General features: G+C 46.7%; 1 protein-coding gene and 1 long non-coding RNA gene across 4 annotated transcripts in view; one reads left to right on the top strand and one right to left on the bottom strand.

Moving 5' to 3' along the window:
- Positions 1–4820, bottom strand: part of ATP6V1C1 (ATPase H+ transporting V1 subunit C1) — a 37717-nt gene extending 32897 nt beyond the window's left edge. Inside the window, exons 1-2 of one of the 3 annotated variants that reach the window (XM_059723829.1) lie at positions 4690–4792; positions 3215–3241 (exon numbers count right to left, since the gene is read on the bottom strand). The gene's annotated coding sequence lies outside the window, so the exon portion shown is untranslated. Of the gene's footprint in view, positions 1–3214; positions 3242–4689 lie in introns of all 3 variants that reach the window. The other 2 variants (XM_059723830.1, XM_059723828.1) reach the window with 2 other exon arrangements.
- Positions 4821–4887: 67 nt separating this feature from the next.
- On the top strand, positions 4888–18521 carry LOC132249250 (uncharacterized). The gene is made up of 2 exons (XR_009460648.1): positions 4888–5954; positions 10640–18521. It is a non-coding gene; the product is annotated as an uncharacterized LOC132249250 (long non-coding RNA).
- The last annotated feature ends 1085 nt before the right edge of the window (positions 18522–19606 follow it).

A 19606-nucleotide genomic window follows, 5' to 3' on the forward strand; every position in this document is an offset into this window, starting at 1 on the left:
TGTTTCTTGCAGCTTCTCCCCACACCCCCACCCTCCAGCCACTCCGGCACCATGTGCCACTCCGGGTCCCCCGCTCCTGCTGTCTCACCCTGGGCTCCTGCTGACCCTGGCCCTGCAGCACCAGTGTGGGCCCCGAGCTCATGCCCACCCACCCACTTGCTGCCACTCACCGCTTCTTGCTGCTGCTGCTTCGCTGAGTGCTATAGCAAAACTGGCTCAGCGCTAAATGAAACGAGGTATGAATTTAAAATGAGCGCTATAGCAAAATAGTGCTAAGTGAAACCATGTTAAGTGGGGGCTGCCTGTATTAAGTTCTCAAAATGGCTGCTGCCATCAGGCACTTGCTGGATATCTGACCTAGCCCTTAAAGTGGCAGGCACCAACAGTGCTCTGCCACACCAAAGTTTGCAAACATTGTTTTTAGCAATAGGACACCTGACTACATTACTTAAATATTTGCTGAAGAGGTTCTGCGTTGTTGGCAAATGTGTGTAGATACTATTGTTCTTTAAAAACAATGCCCGCCCCCCTCCAACTTTATGCTAAAGATTTCCAAGTCAGATTCCAAAGGGTTGCCTAGTTTAAGTCCTTGCACAGATGCAGTATTCAAGTCAAGCCACATAGTCAAGACTCTTCCAATTTCTAGCAAGAAACAACTTAGGTTGTAGGATTCTATATCCCTCTGCCTACATAAATATCCTGAGATTTCAAACTACTAATTTACAGGACTCGTGGTAGAGGTGATATCTTATTAGACCAACTAGACTTTGGTTTACTAGGCAAAAAAAATTTGCTGGCAGAACCCATCTGGGGCTCCCTGCACCTACATTCCCTTGCAAGGCTGTAGCAGCTCTGGCTCCTTGCAAACTTCTTGCCTGGGCCCTCCTCCACTGTGCCCCCTACAACATTCCTTTGCACACCCCCCAGGGGGGTGTGCTCCACGGTTTGAAAACCCCTACTGTAAAAGGATATTAAAGCCTTTACTAGGCCTTTCTATTTGGGGAAATTCCAGCACTTATCTCACAGCATTTGTCATCCATTGTTTCATCTACTGAATGTTCCAGGGTGGGAAGCACCTATACTCTTCTCCCATTCTCCTGACTTTAAAAACATTCTCTTCCTTAACATGTAAAAAATTCACTGGCACACTGGCAGGCCCAAAGCTTCATTTTAGGGCTGTCAATTAATCACGGTTAGCACACATGTTAATCAGTGTTCATGTTAATCAGTGTTCATGTTATTTTTTTTAAATACATTGATCATACATGTGGTTTTGGAAACCAGGTTCTACTCTGCTCCTGTCATCATTGCCTCCAGGTTACCCAGCAAGGCAGACGTGGTAGCTCAGAGGACCGCAGGGCAGCCTAGGAACCAGTGGCAGGGGGCCCACATAGACACAGATGAACATCCACAGCCTGCCTCCACCCTGCGCACAAATCCGGGGCACACATGCCTCCTGTGCCTTCCCTGGGGGTGCATGTAGCAGTAGGAGCTGCACCCTACCCCCCACACCTGGAAAATGATTCCATCCCACTACCCACCCTGGCTCCGCATCCAGGAACCCCCCTCCCCGCGCTCCAAACCCCCCCCCCCACACACATCCACAGTCCCCCACAACTTCACAAATTTCCACACACTCCCCCATACCCACCCCCAACTATATAAACTATCTGCAAAATGTTAGTGTTTCTGCACATAAGTTTGAGGTTTTAGCTGTGCAATTAAAATAGTGATTAATTGAGACTAATTTTTTTAGTCATGCAACTAACTGTAATAAACATTTTTAATAGTTTGACAGCCCTACTTCATTTTATTGTTGTTTGTAGAAACTAAATATTGATGGGGCCTGATGTTGTGGATTCCCCATGCCAAGCCTGTATTATACAGTTCCCATATTTGATTTGAAGATGATACCAAAAGGTTTGTTTTGTTTTTTAAAACTGTGTAACATCCAGAGGATATGAACAACCCTAGAACAGTTTCTGACTTGCCACTGCCACATATCCCTTTCAGAAGGGAAGAGTTCAGTTTAAAAAATCCCAACCCCACATTGGAGTGCTCAGCTCACTCGCATGGTTTTCTGCTTGCCACACTCCAGGATTGACTAGATTGAAAAAAAGAGTTTATTAGTATTTTCTAAAAGGACTTTAGGAACTACTAACTTCATGCAGAATGTTGCAAACACACCAGCAGAAACCTGACTTTTCCATGCAGTACAACAAATGGAAATAACACGTTTTCCAACCAGATCCAAATGGCTCTTAACAAATGTGTATAAAGCATTCCAACGACATCTCAGATGTGATCAATTCAGATAAGTTACCATTTTCAGAGTAACACCGTTCATTTCAGGGCTGCCCAATATCTGAGCAGCCAAATGGGCTTCCCAGGGTCCTCCCTACCTCTATCCCTTTCCACATGGGCAGTGCAAGCTGCATGGGCCCCCTACCGCATCGGCAGTGCAACCCTCGCTTCTCTCTGGCCCCTGGGAGTGGTGGCAGGGACGGGAAGCAGAAGCCAGAGGAGAGAGGGGACCCTGGCAGCAGTGGGAGTAATGCAGCCAGACTGGAGACCACTAGGTGATTGTTAAGCCCTCACAGGCTGCATGTGACCCATAGGCTACCAGCTGGACTGCCCTGGTTTAATTTTTCACATGAGAGAAGATGCTGTGAACAGCTTTTCTAAAAGAACAAGCAGGAATTATAAATCAAAGTATTTAATTATTTAATTCTTTTCCTGATGAAAATCTATAATATAGACCAAGTCCGTGTTCTTAAAAATCAGTACAGAATGCCTTTGAAAATAAAAGATACCAAATACAGTCTGTTATTAAAAGTGAAGTTATAAACTAAAAGTAGCTTATAGCCAACCTTTTATTTGGCTTGTGCAATACAATACTTTAAATTGTTTTACAGCTTTTTACATAGTTTTATAGTTAATACATCTTCTTGCCAACTAAAATTAAAGTTAATTTAACATTTGTAAAAGTAAAAGGACTGGTAAAAGGATTTGGTTGCATCAAATATATAAATCAGGACTTTAAACTTAAAACAATTTTACATTTTCTTGTAAATAAACAGTAATATGGTCATGTTTAAACAGATTCTTCTCAGAGCATGAAAAGTGAATTTGCTACCTTATCCATAGCAAATAAACAGCTCCATCTAAGTAAGCAGAAAACAAATATGGAACAGCAGAGACTCCACCAACCTACCTTCACTAGCTGTCAGGACACCATATGCTGGTGGAGGAACAAAAAAGCAAATGTCATATTTCTTTTTTAGTACCCAGAAGAAAATAGGTACCTATTAGCTGGACATCTAAATGAAAAATGGAGCAGGGTAGAAATAACATTTACCCAAATCCAAGACTAACATGAATTTAAGATGATCCCCCAATAATTAGATTTTATACATGGAAAAATATACCAATTGGTTATAGTTTAATATAAGCTTATATTGGAGGATCATCTTCAATTTGACACCTATTCTAGCTTAAAACAACAAGGTAACAGGAAAGTTTATTGGAACGCAACAGCAATTCTCAACCAGGGTAACAAGACACCTTTGGGTCCCCCAGGATCCTTCCAGGGGTGCCCCTCTAGCACTGTTAGATAGACAAACACAATTCACAAAACAAACCCATGGATTTTGAACGGTAATCTGTAGTGTCTAAAACCGTCTGCCCTGTTGTGGTTTTCCCTAGTTCTTTGCAACAGAAGAATTGCCCTATAGTATATATATATATATATATACACACACACACACACACACACATATACACACATACATACACACACACACACACACACACACAAGTATATATATATATAGTATAGAATTGCCAATCTGTAGTCACAAATTGAGTGAAAACGAAGGTCTCACATTTTCCAAGGGGGACCTCCGGTCTAAGAAAGGTTGAGAACCACTGCACTAGAACGCAGTGCCTGCATGTTACATAGGAAGCAAGACCAAGAATTGAAAACATCAAAAACTGCCACAAAACTGGACCTAAAACTCCTGTCATTTGCTTGCATATAAAACACTGCCTATGTTAATACAGAAAGAAGCCACATTGTTAACAAACCAAATAACCAATCTGGGCACCAGGATAACTTAGGAAATCTATTTCAATACACCAGGTGCAAGGCGATGGGACTTGCATGTTTCTGGGAGGTGAACTTGCTTGATTCCTCCAGAAAACATCACTCCCTGGAAACATCCCATGGCTGAGAACAAGCCAGCCGCCCATCCATACCACCGCTGCCCATCTGCATGGGAGCACTGGCACGAGCACTGGCACCAAGCACGGGGTGTAGGGAAGCAGGTGGCTCAGCTGCGGGGTAGGAGCGATGACAACCCGGCTCCCGACGCGCAGGGCCCCGGGGGCGGGGGACTTGGAGCCGCCCCTTCCGTGGTTCCCTCCTCCTCGCCACGGCCGCTTCCCCGGGGAACTTGCCGCAACGGGGAAGTGAGGCCCGAGGCCTATTTCGCAACTGAAGAAAATGCCCGTTTGTAAGGGGGGGCGGGGGCGCGCTCCCCCGTGCACAGGCCGCAGCGCGGGCCCGGCCCCAAACCAGCTCGAGCGGGCGCGGCTCGAGTCTGGCGGGTCGGAGGCCCGCGCCCAGGGCTGCTGGGGCCGGGCCGGGCCGCGCCCCGCCGCGCGCCGCGCTCCTCGCCCCGCACTCACCGGGCTGCAGGCGCGGGCGGGCGGGCGGCGCCGGGGCTATTTACCGCTCACTGCTCCATCGCCGCCGCGCAGCAGCGCGCGCCGCCCGCTCCAGCCAGCGAGTCACGTGAGCCCGGTCAGCTGACCCGCACCGGAACACCCGAAAGGCTGAGGGGCTCGTGCAGTGGCTGCTGGGAGTGGCGGGGGTAGCGCGTGTAGTTCCCCGGCGGCCGCCAGAGGCACAAGAGCGCCGGGCCCGCGCGCGTCTTGGCCCCGCCTCAGAGCCGGCTCCCGGCGCAGCGCCCCGCCCCGCCCCGCCCCGCCCCTTGGGTCCCTCCTGAGCACGGGAAGGGAGATCAAGGCAGGGGGAATAAAAATCAACCATTTAAATAAACAAACAAACAAATAAGGATTTTTTAATTTATTTCAATCAGCTTTTTTATTTAATTTTTTTTTGGGGGGGGGGTTTGGTAAATGTTTTTTTAAAAAAAAAATAAACCCAACCTATATGTAGTTTTAATTTAAGATAAGTTGGAACTCAAAGATACCATCATACTACAAGCAGACCTGGACAGGTTGGACATATGGGCGGAAAACAACAGAATGCAGTTCAACAAGGAGAAATGCAAAGTGCTGCACCTAGGTGTCATGACCCAAAGGTCTGATTTTTTGTGTGTGCTTCGGCACTAAGAATTATCCCCGTGGGTTTGCAACTTCATTGCACGGAGGAGTTCTGCTGCGCAGAGAACCCGCGTGCAAGGGAGTGTTCCTGCCACTTAGCAGCGATCTTTGCAGGGTGCATTTCCCTTTGCAACACAGAAATGCACAGTGCAAAGATTTCCCACTCGTCATATGCAAATTTGTGCCCTGCAATTGGCTAGTGCTAAATTATTCACACGTGGTGGCTAGCGATTGGCCTGCTAGCCGTATAAGAGGCTTGAGCAGTTTCTGCCCAAGCTGAAGAGGACTCCGCATCCATCTTGTGGGGACTCTGGGTGTGCACAGCAGGGTAATAGAAACCCTGTGTATTGCTTAGAGGAGTTTGGCGGCTTGATCCACCGCCCACCTCTTCCCGTCTTTGAACGGAGCCTACTATAAGACGTAACGACGAGTTTAATGTGCGCTTGCCCTGGACATCCGGAGTTTGTCTGCGTGGAGCCTAGCAAGCTCCACGTGATTGTTCGTGTTCTGTCTGCGTGGAGCCTTGCAACCTCCATGTGTGTTCGTGTTTTCTGTTGTAACCGCAACTCAAGCAAGTTCTCAGCCTACACCACGACCGTCTCGGTGTAAGTAAAACAATCTTAAAATCAACTGTTACGTGTCTGTGCCTAATTCTAGCTCGGTGACCTCCCTCTCCGATCCGGCCTGCCTGGGCTGCTGGCCACAGCCCGCGTGCAGAGCGACGAAAAGGGCCCGGGGTCAGACCCGGCCCGCACATTAGGGAGGAAAAATGTCCAGCATACCTACTGCCTAGGGAATGACCTGCTTGGTGGAACGGAAGTGGAAAGGGATCTTGGAGTCCTAGTGCACTCCAAGATGAACATGAGTCGGCAGTGTGACGAAGCCATCAGAAAAGCCAATGGCACTTTATCGTGCATCAGCAGATACATGACGAACAGATCCAAGAAGGTGATACTTCCCCTCTATCGGGCGCTGGTCAGACCGCAGTTGGAGTACTGCGTGCAATTTTGGGCGCCGCACTTCAAGAGAGATGTGGATAACCTGGAGAGGGTCCAGAGAGGGGCCACTCATATGGTTAGGGGCCTGCAGACCAAGCCCTATGAGGAGAGACTGCGGCACCTGGACCTCTTCAGCCTCCGCAAGAGAAGGCTGAGAGGCGACCTTGTGGCTTCCTATAAGTTCATCATGGGGGCACAGAAGGGAATTGGTGAGGCTTTACTCACCAAGGCGCCCCTGGGGGTTACAAGAAATAATGGCCACAAGCTAGCAGACAGCAGATTTAGACTGGACATTAGGAAGAACTTCTTCACAGTTCGAGTGGCCAAGGTCTGGAATGGGCTCCCAAGGGAGGTGGTGCTCTCCCCTACCCTGGGGGTCTTCAAGAGGAGGTTAGATATGCATCTAGCTGGGGTCATCTAGACCCAGCACTCTTTCCTGCCTATCCAGGGGGTCGGACTCGATGATCTATTGAGGTCCCTTCCGACCCTAACATCTATGAATCTATGAATCATGGAATAGGGATTATAACTTCTAGTGATATACTACTTGAGACTGTATATTCATGTAATCTTTTTAGAAAAGTTTTATGAATAGGTCACAAGAGGTTGTGGACAGTATTAGGAGCCCAATCTTATGGGGATCCCAGAGGCTTCTCTATAGATTAGTAAAGATTAAAGAAGACTGCTCCAGCCAATGGGACTCGGTGTTCAGTCTGGACCTGATAGGGTATGTTGGGGGGGTGCATATGTAAGGGGGCTGTGAGGGTAGGGTGTGGGTGTGTGGCATTTGTGGGGTGTGAGGGAGGATAGGGGGGACTCCCCCACACTTCCCTCACGGTGTGCAGTCCTGCAGGTGGCAGCAGCAGGCAGGGGCACTCAGGGTGGCTGTGCCTGGTGCTGGTGCCTGGCAGCACACAGCTATGCCCAATGCTGCATATCGTGGTGAGGAGCGCAGCCCCTGCCGGGCTGCTGTGGGGGTTCCCTGCTGCGCATGGGCAGCCCCCACACCCTGCCAGTGGAGGGAAGCTCCGTGTACTGGACCTGGAAGCCTTCTCCACCCCTTCCGCGAATGTCCCAGGACTCAGCTGGAAGGAGCCCCCCCCCGAATTCCTGAGACCTGTGGGCCGATTCTGTCCCCCAAGCACTTTCATCTGGCCTGTGACTTCCCTGTGGAGTCCCGGGAGCTGCGTGACAAGGAGTGGGGTAGGCAGCCGGCTCCAATGTGTGGAGCTTCCCTCCAGTGGCACGTGAGTGCAGAGGCTGCTTGTGTGTGGCGGGGAACCCGTGTGATAAAGGCATCTGACGGGGGCTATGCTCCTCGTCGCAATATGCAGCTCTGGCCAGAGTTGCACACCACTGGCCACCAGCACTTACACCGGACACAAGCATCCCTGCCTGATGCTGCTGCTGCTGCCACCACCTGCAGGGCTGCTCGCCATGGGGAGAATGTGGGGGGAGGGTCCCCACATTCCCCCACCCTCCTTCACACCAACACCTTGTGCACCCGAGCTCTGCACTGCCACCACCCCCCTGAGCGTGGGCTCTGTGCTGCTGCCAGCTGCAGCTGCAGCTCCTGCCCCCACCACCCCCTCTGCTGCTTCCGTACCTGCTGTTCCGAGCAGCTGCTGCAAAGTGGTTGTTACGGAAGTATTTTGCAATTTCAGCAATATTCTGCTCAAAATTTTTCTCTTTTGTTTCTATGGCCCCTCCCTCCTTGCATTTATCTCCAGACTCCTCCTCTTTGCCCAGATCTACTCCACCGCAACAAGCCTCTATTCATTCAACTTCTTGACATTTTCCACTTTTAGAGAGAGATAAGGGCTTGACTCTTGTATGCACATTTGCAGAGACAAGAGGGCTGATGGGTAGGTAATCAGGTCTGTTATTTTTCATGTCCATATACTTCTGTTAACAAGGATGTTATCTCTGGAGATAATTATTTCAGGCAGAGGGCCGCTTACTGAGTTTTGGCAAGCCATCGAGGTCCACATGACAGGCAGACAGGGGCAGATAACTATTAATTTTCAAATTTTTGGGGGGCCCCACGGGCTGGGTAGAATGGCCTGGTGGGCTGCATCTGGACCGCAGGCCACATTTTGCCCACCCCTGGGTTAGAGGCTGGACTTCAGGTCCCAAGATGGTGACCAGGGGGTGGGGTAACTGTCAAGGGGCAGGTCCACACGAAAGCTCATCAAACCTCATTAAGCAGCTCTCCAGCCAAAATAATTGCCTGTCCCTGGTTTAGTCTTTCCTCTGGGCAGACACATGGTGTTTAAAAAGTATTAGGTGATGGTAACCACAGCGCCAAGCAGTACATGGATGGCTCTCCACACTGACAACAAAGCGGCACATAACCCTTTTGGAACGCAACCCATTTTCCCAAATGCGGAGACAGCATCTTTGGTCCCATCCTCTGGAGTTGCGTACAGGGGCAGAGGCAACTCCTGGGGGGGGGGGGGGGCGGGTGTGCATGCGCGCACATGCATGCACACAATGTGGGAGTTGCTTGGGCAGCAGGGCTGAGGGGGCAGGGTACTACGGGTCCAAAGTGTGGGGTACTAGCAGGGTTAGGGGCAGGGGGATGCGGGTTGGGAGTGAGGGGCACTAGCAGGGCTGGGTGGCAGGGGGCTGTAGGTTGGAAGTGAGGCAGGGCTGGTAGGGCTGGGGGGGCAGGGGCTTAGGAGTGAGGGGCAGAGGCAGGGCATGGGCATATCACTACCCCCCCACAAACATATGCCCCCTCCCCCTCTCCTCCCTTGCTCCCCCATCCCCTCACAGGTGTCCTCTTTTTTGATACTGGAAATACGGTAACTAAATTGTTGGTGGAGTGGCGGGGGGGAGTGTGTATGTGGGCACCTCGCTCCCACCCTGGTGGGCAGAAGGCTGGGCAAGTACAATTCGTTGGTGGGTGCATGTCCAGTCTATAGCATTTACAAACCTTAAACGCTTGCAGATCCCTCTTCCCAAATTTTCCTGTAGTTATGTTAAAAAAAATTTTAATCCCAGTAAACCACACCTTAATCATTTTTGTTTTCTGAATTGTCTCTGATTTAAGATTTTTCTGGTACTGGGATGGCCAGACATGTTTGTAACACTGTAAAAATTATCTCACTGGTTTAACTGTGTGGTGATATCTTCCATAGACAAGTTTTTATTTAGTATATCCATTTTATATTTTTATTACATACAGTCCAGTCTTGAACCATAGCAAGCACAGAAACATATACATACACTTTATTTATTTTTTTAAATTGGTCTAAAATAAAATTGGACAAAATCACTTTTTATATACGTAGTTGTTATGTTCCCCTGTGAATCACATTGTTATGGTTTAATTATTAACCCTTGATTAGTGGGGTCAGTGAAAGCTCTGTAATAACAGAAACATTTTTGAGATGTTGCTATAAACAATTCCTTGAAAACATAGCACTATACAGCAAGTATCAATGCATTATCAGATGGGTGTCATTACAAGTGTATTATGTTGGTTATGATACACAATAAGATACTTTGATGTGATCCCTACTTCCCAGCTATCAGAGAGAAGTCCAGTATCCATATCTTTAAATAAACCCAGCAGTGGCAAACAGTACTATGGGAACAGTGCTTACAGAGGAATAACAGGCATGTTTAATCTGTATGAGAACCATGCACTTGTGAAATATAAGTATAGGACTGTGGGGGCACATATAGAAAATGACCTGCCAATTAAAGTCTGTTTTTATTAACATAATTAACCAAATACTGTGATAATGATGAAAACAAAGATTAAAATAGAAAACTAAAAGTACAGAAGCAGCAGCAGAGCAAATTATCTTGATCCCAACAACTTCAAAGTATCTCCAGATTGGTAATATTCAATGGGCACAGTGTCCCAAGGCAAACTGGAGTAGTACTGATACTCCTATCCCATTGATAAAGAAACCCTAGGCAGGCTACCATCAATTACAAGTCATTGTCTGTGAAAAAGAAATAACAGAAAGAAAAAATAGTATCACAACAAAAATAGCAATGCTTTATGAGAGCAATAAAATGATTCAGTAAATTTATATTATCAGTAAATATATGAAGGTCATCTAGCAGTTATAAGAAGGTCATCTAGCATGAAGATGGCAGTTACAAGAAAGTTGTCTAGCACTTGGATGAGCCAGGAGTGCAATCTGGCAGCTGTAATCGTGACTGAGCAGCCCTCTTGAGGATCTGCTTTGCTCACTCCACATGGGGAGAAGGCTAGGAAAGGTGCCCTAAATATGCCCTGTCTAATACGATATTCTTTATTTCTTCCTGACTAGATAACAGCATCCAGTGGAATTACCTTTACTCTGGTCAAAAATACCAGCAAAACACACCATAATTTTCAGGACCTGGAACATCAGGATCCTCAAGGACAACCCTAAGAGTGAACACCCTGAGCACCCGGCTGCAATCATAGCCCAAGAATTCAGGCAACACAACATTGATGTAGCTGCACTGAACAAGACCCCACATCTCAAAGAACATGGAGGCAGCTACACATTCTTCTGGAAGGGTAAACAGGAAGGAGAACATTGACTTTACGGAATTGGTTTTGCTGTTAAGAATGAACTCATAAACCAACTTAATGAGTTCCCTATAGGAATTAATAAGCGTTAAGCACCTCATGACTTTCCATCTTAAACTGGTGGGGAGCCAGTATGCCACTGTCATCAGTGCATATGCCCCATCTCTTGACACTGCCCATGAAACCAAGGAGGAATTCTACATCAGCCTTGACCAAGTCATTTCTGATATTCTGGAGGAAGACAGGCTTATTTTTCTTGGTGATTTCAATGCCAGATTTGGAAGGGACTCTATATTCTGGAATGGAACCTTCGGCAAAGAAGGAGCAGGAAAGATCAACTTCAATGGCATTCTCCTCTTGACCAAATGTATGGAACATGGACTCACCATCACCAACACGCTGCTCTAAAAGAAAAACAGGCACAAGATATCATGGCAACACCCATGATCTAAGCATTGGCACCTGATTGACTATGTCATCATCTATGCCTGGGATCGCAAAAATGTCCGCATCCCCCAAGCTATGCTAGGAGCTGATGATTGCTGGACTGATCACCAACTCATGCTGTCAGTTATGTCACTCAAACTGGCTCCCAAACGACGGCTGCAGCAGAAGCAATACTAACAGAAGCTCAATGTTAAAGGACTCAAGGACCCAAGCAAACAAGACCTCTTCCACCAGTGCCTCAGCGAAAAACTAGTGAATTCCAATCAACATCAATGGGAGAATGTCAGCAGCATGTGGGGTGCCCTCAATGCCACCACCATTAGTGGCTGTGAAGATGTACTTGGATTCTCTTCCAGGAAACACCAACACTGATTTGATGAGAACTACCAGGAGATCCAAGAGTTGATTAATCACAAGGACAAGGCCTTTTGTGCTTGGCAAAACAACACCAACACTAAGCAAAAGAAACTGAATCTCCAGCAACCCAAGGCAGAGGTCCAAAGGAGGACTGTAACAGGGAACCCTAGCCCTGTTAACAGGAGGCAGGGTGGCCTCTTTAAATCAGGGGCACACTCACCAGCCTATTAAAAATATGCAGCCAAAGATGTCAGTCTTCAAGAAAGCAGACAAGTCTGACTGGAAACTACAAAAGGATCACTTTGCTGTCAACCACAGGAAAAATCATTGTAAGAACCCTCCTGAACCATCTCCTTCCACTTGCTGAAAAGCTCCTGCTGGAATCTCAATGTGAGTTTAGGGCATCAAGAGGCACAACTGACATGATCTTCACAGCTTGCCAGCTTCAGGAGAAATGCTAGGAACAATATAAATCTCTCTACATGGCCTTCTTTGACCTCATGAAAGCTTTTGACTCTGTCAGCTGAGAAGTGTTGTGGAGGATCCTTCTGAAGGATGGATGGCCACCCAAAAGTGTCACATTATCTGCCTGCTCCATGATGGTATGCGAATGGTGGTTCTCAGTAATGGATCAGCCACAGATCCCTTTGAGGTTAAACTGGGAGTTAAGCAAGATTGTATCAATGCTCCAACACTTTTCTCAATGTTCCTTGCCACAATGCTACATTTGACCACCAACAAGTTTCTAGCCAGAGGGGCACTAAACTACTGAATGGATGATAACCTGTTTAACTTCAGCTGACTCCAAACCAAAACCAACACCACCCTGACCTCAATCACTGAGCACCAGGATGCTGATGATGCTGTAGTCTGTGCTCACTTGGAAGCAGAACTTCAGGCAATCATTCTTCACTGAGGCATACAAGAAAATGGGATGGACACTTAACATTCAGAAGATTAAGGTCCTCCACCAACAAGCTCCTAATGAACAGTCTCCAGCTCTGGTAATCCAGAATCATGGTGAGACTCTGGAGAACACTGAGAATTTCTCATACTTCAGAAGCTATCTCTCACAAAAGGCTACCATCAATGAAGAAATCCAACATAGCCTCAAATGCAATGTTCCCTCTAAGCTGCGTGGTGTGCGTGGCCGCGCAGGCATGCTCATGCCACGCTGCCAGGCCTGCGTGTGCAGCCGTGCACGCCACACAGCTTAGAGGGAACGCTGCTCAAATGTACAAGTACGGCCTTTGAATGCCTGAAGAAATGAGTGTTCAAAGATTGTGATATCAAATCTGAACTAAGTTAATGGTTTATCAAGCAGTTGTGATCCCCACCTTGCTGTATGTAGCTGAGACATGGACAACATACAGGAGACATCTAAGGTTGTTGGAGAGGTACCATCAATGCTACCTGTGGAAGATCCTCTGAATCCAGCGGGAAGACAGAAACACCAACATTAGCATCCTCCTGCAAGCAAACACCACAAGTACTGAGGCGATGATCATCCAGCATCAACTTCATTGGACCGGCCATGTCATCAGGATGTCTGACTCCAGACTTCCAAAGAAAGTTTTATTCTCCCAGCTCAGCCAAGGTGTATGCTCAGGAGGAGAGCAGAGAAAATGCTTCAGGGATGTCCTCAAGTTCTACTTAAAAAAATGCAACATCAATGTCAGCTCGTGGGAGACTATCGCTCAGGATTATCCCAAATAGAGGAAGAGCCTGCTACAGAGATTTCAGTACTTTGAAACCTCATCATAACAACAGGTAATGGAAGAGTGGGAGTGGCAGAAATGTGTTGTGTACCAAATAAGGAATCCAGCTCCACCCACCCCATATGGAAACACATGTCTGAGCTGCAGTAGCATCTGTCGATCCTGGATAGACCTCACATTAGCCACCTTCGGACACACAGATAAGACAATCATGGAATGTAATCATCCATGACCACGAGATTACATATTTCCATTTATTTATAAAAAATACTGACACAGCCTAGCATGAGCAGTAACCCCAGCTGGCATTCCTGAAAGGTCTTTATGAAGATTGAACAGCCTGAAAGCAATACTAGGAACTGTTTTACTGTTTGAGAAATGTACACTACTGTTTGAAGGTTTATGAGTGGGGGTTTAACGTTATTGTCATTGGTTAAATGACTAACAGAAGACTCATTCTATTGCTCTCGCCCCTCTAACAAGTAGAATAGCTCAGGACTTAAACCTATACTTTTTTAAGCATGTGCAAGTTTCTGTTCACCAAACAACTTAAGCCTGAGCTGAGTACAGATGCCTATGTGCTTAAGTACTTTGCTGAATCAGGGCCTAGTATTTTACTCTGTAAATAGTCACATCAGAATCAAAAGAACTACTCTAAAGAAAGTTATTCAAAATAAGAATCACAGAACTAGGCTCTGAATCCTGATCCCTCCCCAGTGGAGTCAATGAATAGTCGTATTGATTTAGATATTAAAGATAAGTACACAGAAGTAATGGCAGGATTAAAGCTCCTTGAGAAGGTGCCCAGTGGTAGCAATGGATGTCCCTCATCTTTGTATGGAAATTCCAGTCCGAACTGATGCCACAAGTTAGATGACTCCATCTTCTACTTGTTTAATTATTTGAGGTTTCTATTTTGTTTCCCCTCAGTGAATGGTGCTAGTAATTATTTTAGTTTTCTGTCTTAGTGTAATAATTTTTGATTCTCCTCAACATTTCTTAGGGAGATCTAGCTTGATTTGTGATTATTCCATCATTTTCATCAGCATATTTGTTTTGGTTACTGCTTTATTTTGTTACAGTTTCTTTGAAGATAATTTTTCTTCTTTCATTTTATGGCACCAGGGAAGTATAAATTACACAAGAAGTCAAAGCTCCAGATGCTGCAAGAATAATTTATGAAACCTAAGTTAAAAGAGATGGGAGAGAGTCCTCGCTCTAAGGTTGTACTTCACACTCCCTCCCCAGATACGGGTGAAACACTAGCCCCACTGAGGTCAAGGGAAGAATGCCCATTGACTTCAATAAGATCAGAATTTCATCCACAGTCTATTGGTAGGGACCTACCAAATTCATGATGGCAGTGGGGTGCACTAGTCTGTGGCTCCTTTAATCTTGCAGGTTTCCTTGTGTGCGGGCCAGGAGCGGTCCGAGGCCCTCGGGGGCGCACGCCGCGGGCTGTGGCCAGCAGCCCTGGCACACGGGTCAGGGAATGCAGGCCGGTGGACTAGAATTAGGCACGGACGCTTAGTGGTTGATTAAAGATTATTTTACTTACACCGAAGATGGTCGCGGTGCAGGCAGGAAAACTTGCTTGAGTTGCAGTTACAGACAGAAAAGAAGAGAAGCGGACAAGAGTTCCTTCCACGCGAACCTCTAGCCCAATCCGGTTGAAGGCTCTAAACACGCGAGCCCGTCATGTCAACCGAAGAAAACAACTCAGAGAAAGAGCTCTGGATACACTCACACGAAGTTTGCTAGGCTCTGTGGAACTTGCGCGCAGGGAAGGGGTTCGTCAAGGGATCGTTCGGCGATGGGAAGAGGTCAGAGGTTGATCAGACACCTATAGCCTTCTCAAGGTACACTCTGGGTCCATTAGGCTCCGCAGCGCTTGGAGATCTTCACAAGACGTGAAGTTCTCCTCCTCCTGATGGTTGTGGAGTCCTCCAACTTGGGCGGAAACCGCTCAAGCCTCTTATACGGCTAGCAAGCCAATCGCTAGCTGCCACGTGGGAATAATTTAGAACTGGCCAATAGTGGGACACAAATTTGCATGCGGGTGGCAGGAATTTCTTTGCACCAGGGTTTTCTCTTTGCAACTGAGAAATGCACCCTGCAAAGAAAGCTCCGAGTGGCAGGAAATAATTTAGCAGTGCCGAAGCACACACAAACAAAATCACACCCTTGGGTTGTGACACCCTGTACCCCCACCTCTGCTGATTGGTGGAGGGGCCCCACTTGCAGCTCGCTCCTGATCAGCAGGAAGGCAAAAACTGTGGTTTTAAATATGGCCCCATTTTTGCCTCCTGTCGCTGATTGGCTGAGTGGCCCTGGATGGCCCGCCTGTTTGCTGCTGACTGGCAGGGAGGAAAAAATTAAGCCATGTTTAAAATTGTGTGGTTTTAGCTTCCTTGCTGATCAGGAGGGAGCAGAAGAGTCCTCTGCTAATCAGCACCACAGACAGGGTCAAGGTGCACATGGGGGAATATGCAAAATTAAAGGATCCTCTGCACACACTATTTCTGCAGTGAATTTGGTAGGTCCCTATCTATTGCGTTTGTTATTTTTAGAATCTAATGAGAAAAACATTATAATTATATTTAACTGCTTTCTGCCAGTTTGAGTGCTGTGTTGGAGAGTACGAGATGTTGTTCCAGGTACCTTCTGAGTAAGGGGGCTAGAGCAGCAGTGGGCAAACTGTGGCCAGATCTGGACTACCAAGGGATTGTATTTGGCTTGCAGTGGGTCCCTGGGCCCCACCTGGCCCAGGTATGTGGGCCACCCCAAGCCATGGTGTATGCAACCAGTCCCACTGCCCCTGCGTGTGTTGTGGGGCTGGGGCAGTGTGGCTGCTGGACTCAGCTTCCTGGCAGCCCTGGTGGTGGTGGCTCATTTCAGCTGCTGTTGCCAGTGTTGCTGCCAGCACCAGACCCAGCCCCTCTGCTTGGGCACCCTGACCCATCTGTCCCACCCCCACTGCAGGGGATGCCGAATGGAGTGTGCAGGTGGGGTCTGCATGGTGACCAGCCCAGGACGCCCATGGACAGGACACGCCTGGCCATGCAGATGAGATGGTGCTGTGGGTGGGCAAGGAGTGGTGTCTGGGAGTGGGACAAGCAGGCAGGGTCAGGATCACAGGACAGTGACAACATGGGGCCGGGACCCGGGGCAGAGCTACAATCTGCTCCCACCGTGTACCTGGAACAAGCAGTGTTCCACAGGCAGGGACATGCAGGGAGCAGATCTCAGCCCTGCCCTGGGCCCCAGCCCTGGCTTGTGCTGTCACTGCTCCAAGATCCTAGCCCTGGCCCTGCCTGCCTGTCCTGCTCCTGGATCTGCAGCCCCATCCCATCTGCCCAGCAAAGCATTTCCTGCCTGTGGGATTCCTGGAGACCCTGCCCTCCTGCTCTGTCTGGGGCCTCTGGCAGTAGGTGCAGGGTGGATGGGTCCAGGCCGGATAGGATCAATTGCCCTCCCCCGCCCCCTGCACTCACCCGCCATGCCAGGTCAGCACCACCCTCCTGCCATGCCATGTTTGGTCACCACTGCCCTTCTCCCCCTTCCCCAGCCCACAACATCTTACCGAATCTCTCTAAATGGAGATCAAGCCCAAATAATTGCCCATCCCTGGGCCAGTGCCTGGATCTCTTGCTTCCTGGATGAGCGCTCCCCTCCCCCCCCCATTTAAAGCCTGCTAGTCATGGGTTTTTGTCAGACTACAATTTCACAAATTACCTGGCGCATACCTGAGTGAGCATATGCACGTGGTCCATGTACCTGCACAGCCCTGCTGAGTATGTGTTTTTTTGGGTGCCCAGAGGTCAATTGCAAACTTGTCTGCAAGTGCCAAAAGTGGTATTTATGAGGCAGAGTAACAGCTATTTAGGCACATAAAGTACATTCTTATTCCGCCCTAAAGGCCTAATTTTAAAGCTGTGGAGCTCTCCAGTTAGGATTATTCATTCTTCTCACTTCTGAAAATCTGGCTGTAAGTACTTGCCTTGCCTAAGAGTATAACTGTACAGTGAACTAGTGACAAAGGTGAGACCAGAACCCAGGAGGCCTGGCTACCAGTATGCTACTATATCCACCCACTAGTTATACCTACCCTACCTATCAGGCTATCAGTCAGGAACTAAATTCCAGATAACAACAGCATATAATTGTTTAACCTTTTGCCATAATATGATAGTTAATAATATAATAGTTAACATTTCCTTTTCTGAATGCTAATTATTCTACATACTTTTAAATGACTATGGCTGGCTCCATTATGGTATTAGGGTTAACGTATAAGTATGGCAGTGCGTACAAGTGTTGTCATATACTAGATACTTTAAAATTGTGTTTACTTCTTTGTATACTTTCATATCTTTTGCTGCTGTGTTTTAGGATACTGTGATCAGTTCCTATGTCTAGAACATCACAACTACGTGATACGCTCTTAGGATTTCTGGTGACATCACAATAGCTGGTCTGAGTCTGACAATAACATTTAATGCAGAGCCAGTCAGTGCACACTGTAAGGATGATAGGAGGAAGAGGATGAGCTATTCTCTTGATGAATCAATTGCTGTCCCAATGATTTCCTAAGCAAAGGAACTTTTTCCTGTTATCTGAATGAAAAATTGCAGGCTCTGGTCCAATGGCTATCTTACATTGACCAATAAAACCCAACATTATGACCTAACGTCACCGAGGTCTACTCCTCTCTCCCAGAACTATTTGCCACATCTCTAATTGAACACGTGGATCTTGGACTGGCCTCCTCAGCCATCTACAGACTCACTGATGACTTTCCTATTTACTGGAAGACTGCCATCCTCATATCAAGGGACTGACATCACCTCTGATGAACTGGTTCTCTTCAAAGAAGAAAGCCCAATGCATCATCCTAAGAGATGATATCATGAACATTGGAAAATTTCTGGAACACAGCTTGAAGCACAGAATCTCCTGGACCTTCTAGATCCAGTTTTGTACTGTCCCAACTCAGAGCTGTGCATAATTATCATAGCATCTGGAAAACCATGAATAGTCTCGTAGGTGTAACGTGGGGTTTGCTTACTTCTTTTTTTTTTTTAAATCATTAAAGTATTTTCTTTTATTGTGCTCAAGTAAATCAGAAGAGGATGTAAACTATGTACACAAGAAAGTTCCCTCTTTGATGGTGAGGGATAACTGAGTAGGCCTAAGGGAAAGAGGTGCCTCTGCCATTTCATTTTTTAAACTCTAATATTCACTTTTCATATGGAGTTTCACCTGCGGTATTGTCCACTCCTAAGCATTAAATAATAATGACTTGGCTCCCCCAAATCTTGATATTCAACATTAAAATGTTGAGGCATTTTTAAAAAACATAAGCGTTCTTTTTATTTGCTTATTTTCTTTCATTTAGCCGTTAGGGTTTATAGTTGCAACATTTTCCCCCACAAACATGAAAACTAGAGACTTTGAATGACAGTGGGTATTTTAAAACCATCTCTTCACAACATGAGCTAGGGCTTTAAGAAAAACATCAGATATTGCAGGACCAAAAATAAATTTGCAAGAGATGGTAGCATTGCAACTGGCCTACTATGTACACAGATAGGAAGGTATTTGTATACCTAACACTATTGAAATATCTTTTAAATAGCAATATATATATGTAAATTGATTTTTCTTAGTGGCATTTGATTTTAAAGATTCTCTGATAGATTGGAAACTTTTTAAAAGGCTTATATTAAACACATTTTTATTCAGGTCATTGGAAAGACTCCAGTTGATTTCAGTGGCAGTGGGGTCAAGTCATTAGGGCTATACTTAAAGAAGTGAGATCAACTAGTAAAGTGTTCTGTAATATATAATGCTTACATTAGGAGGAAAAGTCTGTTTTTATGATGTAATAGCTAACACACTGTGAGACGATATTCTGGTAGTGGACATGGCAAGTTACAGATTCACCTTGCATTCACTCCAATCATCATTCTATGCTAAGACAAAATACCCACTTACCCTGTCTACATTAAGAATTTACTATGTGGCAGCAATCATATGTTAGAATCTCACGTACTTCTACAAGAAGGAAAATACATATGTGAGTTTCATCCTGGTATTAAAAGGATAACACTATTGCTAAACTAATAAACATTACAAAGACAGTTTAACTTTACTGTGTGTTGTACATGCCTATATGAGAAATTGCCATGCTGGAT

The sequence above is a fragment of the Alligator mississippiensis genome, chromosome 3 (assembly GCF_030867095.1).
Source record: "Alligator mississippiensis isolate rAllMis1 chromosome 3, rAllMis1, whole genome shotgun sequence".
Classification (NCBI taxonomy): Eukaryota; Metazoa; Chordata; order Crocodylia; family Alligatoridae; genus Alligator; species Alligator mississippiensis.